Here is a 13,191-nt window from a genome sequence, read left to right as displayed (position 1 = left end):
AAAATGGTCTAGTAATGATCCTCAGATTCTAGCTACTATTCCACAAGATGATCGTGTCCAAGGAATTTTACAGTTCGACGACCCTGAGGCAGGAGTGGTCAAGGTTCTCGGTTTAAATTGGGACTCTTCCGAAGACACTTTTGGCTTTGAAGTCTCTTCTTCGTGTGATGTCATGACCAAACGCGCCGTTCTGTCAACCATTGCCAGAATCTTTGATCCAATTGGCCTTATTGCTCCAGTAATCTTCTATGCCAAGCATATATTGCAGAAAATCTGGAAGGCAGGTTTAGGTTGGGATGCGCCACTTCCGTCCGACTTGACTGAGGATTGGAAAATCTTTGTCCAAGATCTCCATACATTGACTAAAGTCAAGATTCCGCGTTTTCTGGCTACAAAAAATGGTTCCCATGTCCAGCTCTGCGGCTTTTGTGATGCTTCAGAGCAAGGCTACGCAGCAATCGTCTATCTTCGTTTGATTCAGCCAGATGGATCGGTCTCCATTTCCCTTCTAGGGTCCAAGACAAAAATGGCGCCCATGAAGAAGATCACTGTACCTCGACTTGAATTGTCTGCTTCTGTTCTATTGGCACGATGGATGGGTCGCGTCAAAGCGACACTTGAACTTCAACTCGTTATCACTAATGTTTTTGCCTGGTCTGACTCACAAATAGTTTTGTCTTGGTTGATCAATCCACACTCCTTGTTCAAAATATTTGTCTCTAATCGAGTGCACCAGGTGCATCAATTGTTACCATCGTGTAAATGGGGATATGTACGAACTGACGATAACCCGGCTGACTGTGCTTCGCGCGGAATGCAGCCCTCAGCCCTTATGCAGTTCCCCCTGTATTGGTATGGACCTAAATTTTTACGTCATTCTGAAGATACCTGGGACCTTTCACCTTGTATAATGTCCTTAGAAGAACTGCCTGAAACAAAAGGCGTTTCCTTAGCTGTGCAACTCGACACCGAGGGCGAATGGTTCTCACGTTTTTCTTCATACACCAACATGCTCAGAGTCGTCACATGGATGCGTCGTTTTATCGGATTATGTCAAGGTAAGACGTACTCCAATGCCTTTCTATGTCAATCGGAATTGACTGATTCCCTAACAGTTCTTGTCAAAGCGTCTCAATTACAGACACTGGGGAAATTGCTACACAATGTGCAGCATGATCAAGCGCCACCTCGAACATTTGCAGTGCTCCGCCCATTCATTGATCCATGTGGTTTGATTCGTGTCGGTGGTCGTTTGGCACATGCTGATTTAACAGAAGCTCAAAGGCAGCCAATATTACTGTCGAAGACATCTTATCTTTCGTTACTTATTGTCCGGCATTGGCACCTTGTGACGTGCCATTCGGGACCTAGAGTTATAACAGCTTTAATCGCTCGTCAATTTTGGATTGCGTCTGTGCGGTGCGTGATCAGGAAAGTCATTGGCTCATGTACCATATGTGTCAGAGCAATTGCTCAAACTCAAACTCCCCTCATGGCTGATTTGCCCGCGGTACGTGTTCAAGCTTGCCGACCGTTCTCCCGTGTTGGGATTGACTACGCTGGTCCCTTGCCAATGCGCGAATGCCGCTTGCGGAAGGCAAGACAATATAAAGTGTATGTCGCTGTATTCGTATGCATGGCCGTGAAGGCGGTGCATTTAGAAATAGTATTGGACTTGACTACTGATGCGTTCTTGGCCGCATTCGATCGTTTCGTTGCGCGACGTGGTCTTCCTCACGAAATATTTTCAGACTGCGGGACCAATTTTGTTGGAGCGTCAAAACAATTGCGTCAATTAGTGAACAATCCTGAAAATCATCACAGACTGTCTTCCCACTCTGCGTGTACGTGGATTTTCAACCCACCAAGTGCTCCGCACTTCGGTGGATTGTGGGAAGCTGCCGTACGCTCGTTCAAGACTTTGTTAACCCGTGTCATGGGTAGTCAAACTCCGTCACTCGAGGAACTGTCTACCATTCTATGCCGCATCGAAGCGATCTTAAACTCGCGGCCACTCACTCCGATGTCATCGTCGCCTCTTGATCTCGGCTACTTGTCTCCGGGACACTTTTTAATTGGACAACCTCTGCTCGCTGTTCCTGAACATCATATACCCGAGGACAGCCGGAAAATTGTCAACCGTTGGAAGTTACTTCATCAGTTTCACCAGTCGTTTTGGCGTCGATGGTCCAGTGAATACCTGTGCTCATTACAGACACGAACAAAATGGACAAACAATGTTCCTAACGTCAAAGACGGAGACATGGTCGTGATTAAAGACAACCAGAGCCCTCCTACAGCTTGGCGTCTAGGTCGGGTCTTGAGTGTCATGCCTGGAGCTGATGGCGTTGTGCGTGTAGCTAGAGTGTTGACGGCCCAGGGTGAGCTTACCAGGCCAGTTGTAAAATTGGTGCTGCTGCCCACAGAGTAGTTGCCTTTTTTTTTTTTTTTTTTTTTTTGAATTTGAGTAATTTCGTGTCCCATGTTATTTATTTGTGCTTGCTGTGTCGGGGTAATTGAGTTATTCTATTCCTTAGTGTCTGCCTGCTGCTCACCAACCATTCTGGATTGTCAGGTTGACCACATCAATTATACTCGGGGCACACCCTGGCAAACCAGGTTAATTGTTAAACTTTGAATTTTATTTATGTTATTACTCATGTGTTATTTATGATGTCATCACTTGTATTTATAATCTCAAGATTTTGAGCTATTGTACTATTATCTTATTATTTTTTTTCGTACCAATGTCAGGCTCCGCGACCGTTGCTCGTTCTCAATCTTCAATGCTCCAGCGCCTGCCACGTCTCATGAAAACCAGGGCTTTTCATTGGGGGAGGATGTTCGAGCGCCTCAGTCGATGTATGGCCGATGCGTCTGTGAACCGGTCGTGCCGTTTCCCCGCCCGTCTAGCATGCTGTCACCGATAAGTGAAAACGCACGTCCGCCGTAGACTCTGTGAAACGTTGACCTAGTTAGTTACCCAACGACCTTTGTCAACGTACGGTCCGTCGTTCTGTCGTTGTGCTGGCCGGCTTACGGTTAAGCGTTGCCTGTGCTTTTGTGATCGCGACTTGATTTGCCGTTCACGCGACGCGTGCCGCCATATCAGCGCCGTAATAATCGTATTATAAATATCCGTTGCCGTAACCTCCATAGGCTGTGTTTCGCCGCTCCGTTAATCGTATTATTGTCTTTGATACGGTGCCCGGTCGTCCGACATAGATTATATTCACGTGTTGTTCGTGCGACCTGTGGTGATATTGTTATACGGTCGCTGTTTGGCAAGCAGCTGTGAATAGCAGGTAATACGCGTGCGTTCGGTTATGATTAAACCGAACCCACACCGGTAGTCTCTGATATACGTCATCTTAGCCGCCGCACCCGTTGATGAGTGCTACGTGTGGACTCAATCGTCAGTGGTCATAGTGTCGCCGTACCTGTTATCAATTCATAGTTGGCAACCACGAAGTGATCACCAACGGTCGCAGGAGACGCGCGTAATTATTGTCATAATATCTTGTGTTGTATTATTCTTTATCATAATCCGGTGTTGATTATTATTATGATTACCTATTATTACTATCATATGTGTTGATAGTACTATTTATTATTTACTTATTGATTATTTTATGTTATTACTTATACCTTGTATTCCTATTGATTGGTACTGAGGCGCCGGTACCGAGTCACTAGCGAATGATTATATTATTATTATTTCTTGTATATTTCATCAATAAATTATTGTATGTGCCTTGCCATACGTGCACGTTATATATCTCAGAGTATAGTTGATGGGGTCTTAGTCTGAAAATCCTAATATCACACTGGTCCTGGTATTCCTTTAAACTGTTGACTTTCGTTGATGTAGTCAATGAAGCCGACCACTAAATTCGTAGGAGCTTCTTGATTAAACAGTATTCATATAATATATATAGTTTCACATTTTTAATTGATCTTTGACGCAATAACATTGCATGTGTTTAGTAAAAATGAAATTGTTCATAAATGTAGTGAGTTTTAAATAATTAATTACACTTTGACTTGTAACATTGTTTAGAAATATAATTACATACAATACTTGGATTCACCTTACCTTGTATCAATTTTTTTTTTATACCGACATTTATGATTTATAGGGCTCAGCTTTTTTTAGCGATTTGAAGACTACAAAACCAAAAGTATTTGAGAACCGCTGATCCTGTAAATTGATTATCGTTTTAATTACAGGCATTTGACCTGAAAAATGCACAAAACGATTTTAACCAAAAACTATACGTAGTTACGTAAAATACGATATCGATGATAGTGATTAAAATATGTTTAAAATATCACGGATATAATACGATTTTTATACGTAAATAATAATTATACCTATATACGTATATTATAATAGCGCAAGACGCGTGTATTTCTTTTTGTAGGTAGGTCTTTATTCATTGAGAGACGTTCTACGTGGGAGACAAAAACTTGTTTTTTCAATACAGCTGCAAGATAAATACCCACAAAATTAATGTTTATTTTTTTATACTTCAATGACGCGACGGCGTGGTTTTTTACGTGTCACATCATGCAGTGGCAGTCTAGTCATATTATTTTTATTTTTCTTATTCAATTTCTTACCACCCTCAGATCCCTATCCTACTCATCTTCGAGACGTCCCGATCGCTGAAGGTTTCATTCATATTCAAATTATCGCATTATAACTACGCTCGCATGTATACATTGTGAACAACCCTCGAGTGTTGAATGCATCGGAAATGGGAAAATGTCTATAAATCCCGTTTTCAATATCGTCCTCCATTTCCACTGTGCACCACCACCCCCCTCATCATGATCATACCCAGACAAACGTCACGTTGAACTATACCCACTATCCCAAAGAACCCATTTTTCGGGGACAAGAAGATCCAACGGCAAAACGCTAAATCGTATACTATGCACACGCGCACGCCCGCATAATAATAATAATAATAATAATAACATCAAAAATGTATCGCAGCACCCCATCGCCAAAATTGAAATTATCCTGAAATATTTCTCTATTAGGAAATTAGATTTTTTTTTTGTGATGAAAAATAAATGGTAAAATGTAGTTGGAAGATACGGGCGCGTATGTGTAATAGTGTAGTGCACAACCGCACAGTAGTGTAATTCGACAATGTTAACAAAAAACATTAAATATACGTTTGTGATGCGGTTTGAGACATGTCCTTCACCACGTTAAATGTTTTATTTTTTTTTCATTCTTCTTACAAATTCTCACGATGTGAAAAGATAATGTAGTAACGTAAAAAAAAAAGATTTGATGGTAACTGTAATAATAATATCATCTTATCACATAATACTGTCATCTTTTTATTCAAAATACAAACACACACACGCCCACATTGATATTCGAAAATCTCGAGTACATTATAATATTATAATATATTCATAAATAATATTATTAACTAGCTTATAATAATATATATGAATTACATTTATAAGCCACGACCTTTTAACTATATTCTAAAGATGGAATGCATAGTATTATTATTTTTAACTGCATTTTAGTAAGAAATAATATTGCTATTATAACGTCAATATCGTATTTAAATAGTATAATGTATTTTTATATGATTAAACTTAAGATATTGCGTTGTGGTTAGTATTGTAAAGAGGGTATTATTTTAAAGTATTAAGTTATGTCTGATAATGATAGAAACAAATTAATATCTGTATGCAAATTACAGTCATAACGGTAAAAATGATGTACGATATTGATTACAATTAATAAAATCGTCATAATAAAAACATAAAATTATCTTAAAAATGATTATTTTTTATTTAAATACGCATAGTTATAATACTTTAGACTCGAAGTATATAAACAACAACACATAAATAAATAAAAATAGTCATTAATAGTAATTATATGGTTATAAGTATGTATGTTATAATATTATAATCACAGCGTACGTAGTAAGTTTTCAACTCCCATACAAACACGTTTTCTGCAAAAATGAAATATTGCGTGCCTTCTTCACGACTATTTTATTCTAATAATAACAACCATTTATAATTTTTATTTAATAATATAATACCACAACGAAATATTATGCATTGTATATATCTAATAAATGAGTTAATTTGTTATATTTTAATTGGCGATACCAATAAATCACTTAGTTTTAAAATTATATAATATTCACTTTACAACACGGTAAAATTCATAAAATTTAGGATCAAGATAAAGTTTTTGTTATTTTTTGACACCTCAACCCTTTGTCTGTTTTCTGAAGTCTTGTACAAAAATCATTAATTATCATATCACAGTTTAATTTCGTAAAATATTCAAAACTAATGATATGAAAATAAATTTATTGTAATTAATTGCTTGATCGACGAACGTAAAATAGATTTATTGCGGTAGCCACATACGGCTTTTGTCCAAAGTTAATGGTTAAGAGAGATATTGATGCCTTGATTTAAAATCAAATAAATAATAACAATGCAATAAACTTAATGAACTTTGAATACCATACTAACATTTTTTTAAATACATAAAATTACATCAGCGCTTCATTAATTTAAATCTGCAACTATGAAATATAATACTTCATGAATATAACACATGACCAGCAAGAAAATGTATTTGTATACCGGCAATTATTTGTAGATCTATGTTTTTTATTATTCAAGACTGATCAGAATTATTAATTTTTTTGTTAAAAATATAGCGGTTTAAAAACATACATTTCTAAAAAGAAACGTCAATTTTAAAACATTTACGAGGTATTTTGACCTCGTACCACATACAACAAACTATTGTAAGTTAGTTAAAACTGCGAAATAAAAATATCAAAACATAAAAATAATAATTATAAAGTATTTGATGATTAGGTATAGTTATTGAACATTTTCCATACTAAAATTGTTTCTTATTTAAGTCTGTGTAGTCTATACATTTTTTAAATGTTAGGTGATCTAAGAATTATTAATTAATTGCATTTAACTAAATAATATTAGGGGATATAATTATTATTATTATGTATTGGTGCATTCATTTGGTCAAATTTTAACTAATCATTGATTAGTAAACTCGAAGTTATACACAACTCTGATCTTCGAATGTCCATCGACGTATACCGCTAGAGTCATATTCAAAGTATTCACAGTCTAGCCAGAATTCTTCAATTTGATCTCAAAAAAACATAAATATTATCATTATACCAGAAATTGACTCGCCACTATCGTCGTATCATCATTCAACTTTAACTCCAAATAATGCACTAATAATTTATTTCAAAAATACAAAATATTAAAATCACTTCAGTGTACTTCCGACCTCACCTACGATCTAACCCGCATGAATAAACTCTTACAAGACATTATATTAGCAAAAGTTACTTTCGATAACTGATTTAATTAAATTTACTGATGCTATTTACCTAACACATAAACATGTTTTTTTCGAGTTCTTAATAATTAATAGTCTGCCTTTTATTTTTGTAATTAAATAGGTAAATAACAAAGCAAATGTATGTATTGACTTGAATTAAATTTTTAGCAATTTATGACAATTATGGACAATAACATCAATTAAAAAAATAATACTTTCACAATTATTTTTATACTCGTGCATAAAATATACAAACTGTTTATCTATAGAAAAACATAATTTATCATAATGTTGTATGCACATTTCATGACATGTTTCTATTTTTTTAAATGAATGTTAAAGTTAAACACAAATTATTGATAATGAAAAAAAAAATTGATTTAAAATGATTACAAATATGTATATGAATAAAAAACAAACAATAGGGGCACAATAAACAATATTATATCATAATAATATATTATAACTATAACTAACACAATATCCACCTGTACGTATATAAACAGTAAAACCGCTTAGTTAGTAAAAAGGTTAGTTTTTTTTACTTTGCTTCGACCACTTTATCATTAGCGCTACATATATTGTTATTATTAATATCATTGCATATTTATTTTGTTAAAATATCGTACACATGACTATAAAATAAAAATATTTAAAAAGTGTTATATAAAATATGTATTTTATATTACTCCGAGATTTAATTTAATATAAGTATATATAATATTATATACCTACTTCTATTCTATTATATTTAATCATTTTTGAGTAAGTAAGTTTTAAAGAATAAAATAAAGTTGTTTATAATGTAATGCATTTCCAAGAAATCAGTCAATTTGATCAATAGAAAATGCTTTGGTTACAAAGGATTTAAGTCATAAAGTTATAATTTTTGTATGATTATTGATTAACAATACTATAAAATAAAAGTGTCTTGTTAAAATATATTATTAAGATATAATAATCAGAGAAACGACATACAACAGGTAATCGCGTGTACAATATTATATGCGAGCGTAAACGTATAGTCACTCTTAGAATTTGAAATTGGAATCTTAATACATTAACTTAATTGTATTTTTAAAAACTGGAAGTAGAAATACAACGGGTAATATTATTTATTTAAAATTTTCAATTAAATTAACTACTAAAACAGTTTACTATATTGTAAGTTTAAATCAATAATTATTAGAGTTGACATACTGACAGGCTTGCACGAAAATTAAGGTACTTAAAACCTAACATTTTTCTTTTATCATCTTACGTTAATATATTGTTTACAATTCATTATCCAATCTAATGGGTACGAATGATGTGCGATAATTTGTGGAACAATACGCATTTACAACACGCTAGAATCATTTCAGTCCCAGCAATAATAATAATTCGTCATATAAAATATATCGTGTCAGGTTTTTGAAAATTGTTTACTACCCATCTACCTACCTACCTACCTAACTAACTAACCTAACGTTTTAATATCATAATATCCCAGAACGTGCTTTACCGACGCGGTTGCCGGTGGTAACTTTTACGTTTAGAAAATTTAAAAAAAAAAAAACATAATTTTCACCGTGACCATCATAAATTACGACCAACCCCGAAAACACCTGGAGGCCAGTGGCTGACGTGCAATGCTTTTGCAGCTACACTCGCGGCGACAGGGTTTTGACCCAATTGACCCACCTTAAACGTTTGGCTGAGGTGTCGTGAACGGTTTTCCCAAATGTCCGGTACGTGCCTCAGATTTTCCCATCACCGCATATACGTCTAAATTCCTAGAAGTATATTGACATCTCATTCCTAAAACAAACTCTCCCCTCGCAGCATATATACAATATCTAGATATTTTATAGATGACCTAACCTCGAGCAGGAAAAGTATATGATTAATATAAAACTTCACTTAAGTGAAATCAATGATTATTACTTATCTTAACGATTATCCTATCGTATAAGGTAGGTAATGATATTATTATTTGTTGTCCGTGAATGCGGGAAAATTCAAAATACATTTTAAAAATTTTTTTTTTTTTCTCACACTTAGAGTATTTGTCGTGTTGTCGCGATGAGATATATATTATAAAAATATCTGAACGTTTCTATTCCGAATTAAGTAAATGTCAGAAAAATTCAAAAAATACAATTTATTTATCAAATTAAAAATATTAACAAATATTACACGAGTTACTGCAGCTGCTTAAAGATGGTAAAAATAATATGAAAACATCGCATGATTACTGGAGATTTGAAAGGTATTTAATTTTTTTTAATGCTGTATTATGTAAGTCGATACTTACAGTAAAAAATATTATGTTAGGTATGTCAAAAAATATTTTCAGAATATTAATAATTTATCTTATATTTTTATAATATAATTTTAACTAAAAATTTAATAATAGGAAATATATTTTCTAATAATATTATATGTAATATTGAGGTTTTTATAGATACTTTATTCTGGTTGTACAGCAAATGAAAAATTAATATTTCCGGTAACTGCTGATGGGAAAATATTATTTCATGTTAATGATGATGAACTTTACGAAATTCTAAAAACTACAAATGAATTAATTGGTCATGGTGGTCGTTTTCTGAACTTTCAAGAAAATATAAAAATATTACTCGGTGTGATATAGAAGTTTTTTTATAAATATGTGAACCATATCAACAGAAACAAAAAGGCGTTAAAAAAGGAGTAGTGGTTAAGCCTATTGTTCCACCGGAATTTAATTCTCGATGTCAGGTTAACCTGATTTTCAGTCACACCCAGATGGAAGATATAAATTTATATTAGTATACCAAGATCACCTTACCAAATTTATAATATTCTTAAGCCACTTGAACATAAACGAGCAGAGGAAGTAGCATTAACCTCATAGATATTTTTTACTGTGACATTGACCATATTTTTCTAACGCAGGCCCTGACGGGCCACGGTTGTTTTAATGAATACCTCCACAGGTTCAAAAGGGCAGAATCTCCAAAGTGCTCACTGTGCGAGGCGGACATAGATGATGCGAACCACACACTATTTGTGTGCGATGCGTTTGAAAATTGGCGATGGGAACTGTCGCAAGAGATAGGTCACAGTTTGATCAAAGACAACTTGGTGGATCAAAAGTTGCAGGGAAAGATGGAATGGCAACTCATTGCAAAATACATCGATCGTATAATGAGGTATAAGTGCGAAGAAGACAGGAAGAGGCAGGCGGAAGTAAATATTAACTTATAATCTAGTTAAGCATTTATATTATACGCTGAACTGGCGAAAGATAGAGGGGCAAGGCCCTCAGTGCCTTGTAATTTAGAATATTGTAAAGAAGGGTAGGTAAGGGGGTTGTCCTACTACCCTTCTAATTGGAAACTGTACTTTTATTTACACAATAAACGATGGTGGCGGCCTTTACGATGTGCGGAAGCAGTTCGAAGGCCGTTTACCGGTAACGAACCCGAAAAAAAATAAATATTTTGACGCTAATATGAGCTCCATCGATCCTACAAACTGATAACGGACGTGAATTTCCAAATAACATAGTTTCCAACTTAAAAGACAAGTGGTTTGAACTTAAAATTGTTCACGGTAACCCAAGGCACAGGCAAAGTCAGGGGAGTATTGAAAGAGCAAATCAGACGTCGAGAATATGCTCATAACATGGATGCAAACAGAAAAAAATTCTCACTGGAGTCAAGGATTTAGATTTATTCAATTAATTAAAAATAGGGCCTTACATTCTGGGATTAAGATGTCACCATATGAGGCAATACTTGGTTGTAAAGTCAAGGTTGGGCTTAGCACATCAAATTTACCAAAAGAAGAAGTCAACAATCTAGAAAACGAAGAACAATTACGATAAATATTTGAAATAAATGAACCTCAATATGATGATCCAATACTTCCCAAGAATAGCAATTATTGTGAAAATAATCAAGATGATTCAATTCAAGATACAATTCCTACAATTCAATCAAATAACTCAAATGCTAAAGATAATCGAAGAAAGACTAAAAAAATCTTGAAAATCACTGACAAGTGACAACCTAACACAATTTTTCGATCACGGCAAAATGTCCCTACGGCGAAACGGCTTACGGCGAAATGTCCCATTTCGAGTAATTCCACCGTTTATATTTTATTATTTTATTCATCATTGATCATTAAATATTTTTAAAGAATGGGTATTATAGATTAGGGACTAAGGAAGGGCTTTTAAAATCTTCATATTCAAGGTCTCAATTCACAATATGCCAAAAACATTTAATAACAATTGACCAAGTTCCAAGAGAAAATACATTTTCTGTACGTACAATTGCAACTCAACAATCTACAGGAAGTGGACAAGGTTTTATAAAATGCACATGCAAGACAAAGTAACAATTCAAAAAATGTTTATGTGTAAAGAATAATATTTTATGCAGTTCGAAACGCCATTCATCATCTGTTTGCTGTAATAAATGAATAATAAACAATAAATAATAAATATATTTTTATTTAACACATTACCTAACATAGTTTTGGCATTCTATAAAAATCCTGGGAATTCTATAGAATGCCTATATTTAACACTTTTCCGGTAACATATACATACAAAATTTTAGATAGCTCTTCGCACCGTGCATCATCCTGGCATTGTGACATTTCATATTTTAAATATCTATCAAAATGATCCTTTGAATTGGTAACACCATATTATAATAAATGGAAAAAACTATTCACGACGTAAGCCTAAATTTTTATTTTATCCCATGTAAATTATATATAGATATAATAATATAGTTATAAATACTACCTGCATAAATATTGATATATTACCCTTATTATAGGTAATTGAATAAGTGACAAAATATATAAGGATTAGGCACTGTTACACTTTTATTATAAATGGATTTCCAAACAAAATGGCCAATCCGTTTATAATTGGTTATGGTCTACAAGTGTTTCGTTATATTGTTATAATTTCATCATTTAAAATCAATACAATAAATCATTTTCACTCTTGTAACGTCCATATTACGTGACCCGTTATAAACCATTGCGGCTGGAACTTCCGATTAAAGTATAAAGAGATATGCCCAAGACACCACGAATAAGTCATGCCACTTAAATTTTCTAAATTACAATCATCAATACAATATTAGTCTTGATGACGTACAACATTTTAAACGTGTAATTCGTATAATATTCGTGATGGATGCATTAATTAAATTATTTAAAAAGCATAGTCGTAGGTACGATATATGGGAACGAAATTATGTATTTCATAAAATACACAAATTTTACGATAGATAATTTAAAAGTTTGGGTTGAGCAAAGAGGTTTTATAAATATGATTAAGTGTTTATATACCATAATTAAGAACTAGCCGCGTATCAACAAACATTTTACCAAGAGTGAAATATATTCCAACACACTCAGTATTAACGAGAATAGAAATTTGAGAGATGAGAACTTTTGATAAGATCTAATATAGTAGAAAAAACGATACAGGAATAGTTGGCGCCTATATGTTTTTTTTCTATATGACGAAGTGAGTAAGCAAATATCGTCTTTTTAGTCGTATAGAGCCTTGAAAATAAATGTGAAAAATATCACCGAGTTCACATAATCGGAAAATGTGTTGAATTGTTATATTATATTTTGCCATTTCGTATTCCTGCGATGTAAAAATATTTTTTTTATAACTTAAGTTTGGCACATAATAATATTATATAGTTATAGTTCTGCGATAAGTTGGTTTAAATTATTTTTACTGAAGAAAATAAAGTGAAACAGAATAAGTTGTCTAAAATAAATATAACTGAAATAAAGTA

The 13,191-nt window shown here is 33.6% G+C and overlaps 1 protein-coding gene, 1 long non-coding RNA gene and 1 pseudogene across 3 annotated transcripts in view; 2 read left to right on the top strand and 1 right to left on the bottom strand.

Annotated features, from left to right (window-relative positions):
- Positions 1 to 13,191, bottom strand: part of Dop1R1 (Dopamine 1-like receptor 1) — a 234,156-nt gene that overhangs the window by 166,472 nt on the left and 54,493 nt on the right. The gene's annotated exons all lie outside the window — the stretch shown is intronic.
- The window catches only part of LOC149055392 (uncharacterized), a 54,600-nt gene that overhangs the window by 33,583 nt on the left and 7,826 nt on the right, over positions 1 to 13,191 (top strand). The window lies entirely within an intron of this gene.
- Positions 10,875 to 11,839, top strand: LOC149055393 (uncharacterized; annotated as a pseudogene).

This window comes from Diuraphis noxia, unplaced genomic scaffold (assembly GCF_037042655.1).
Source record: "Diuraphis noxia isolate RWA-SAM2 unplaced genomic scaffold, SU_Dnox_SAM2 contig0005, whole genome shotgun sequence".
Taxonomy (NCBI): Eukaryota; Metazoa; Arthropoda; class Insecta; order Hemiptera; family Aphididae; genus Diuraphis; species Diuraphis noxia.
This window is presented reverse-complemented; position numbering and strand designations above follow the sequence as displayed.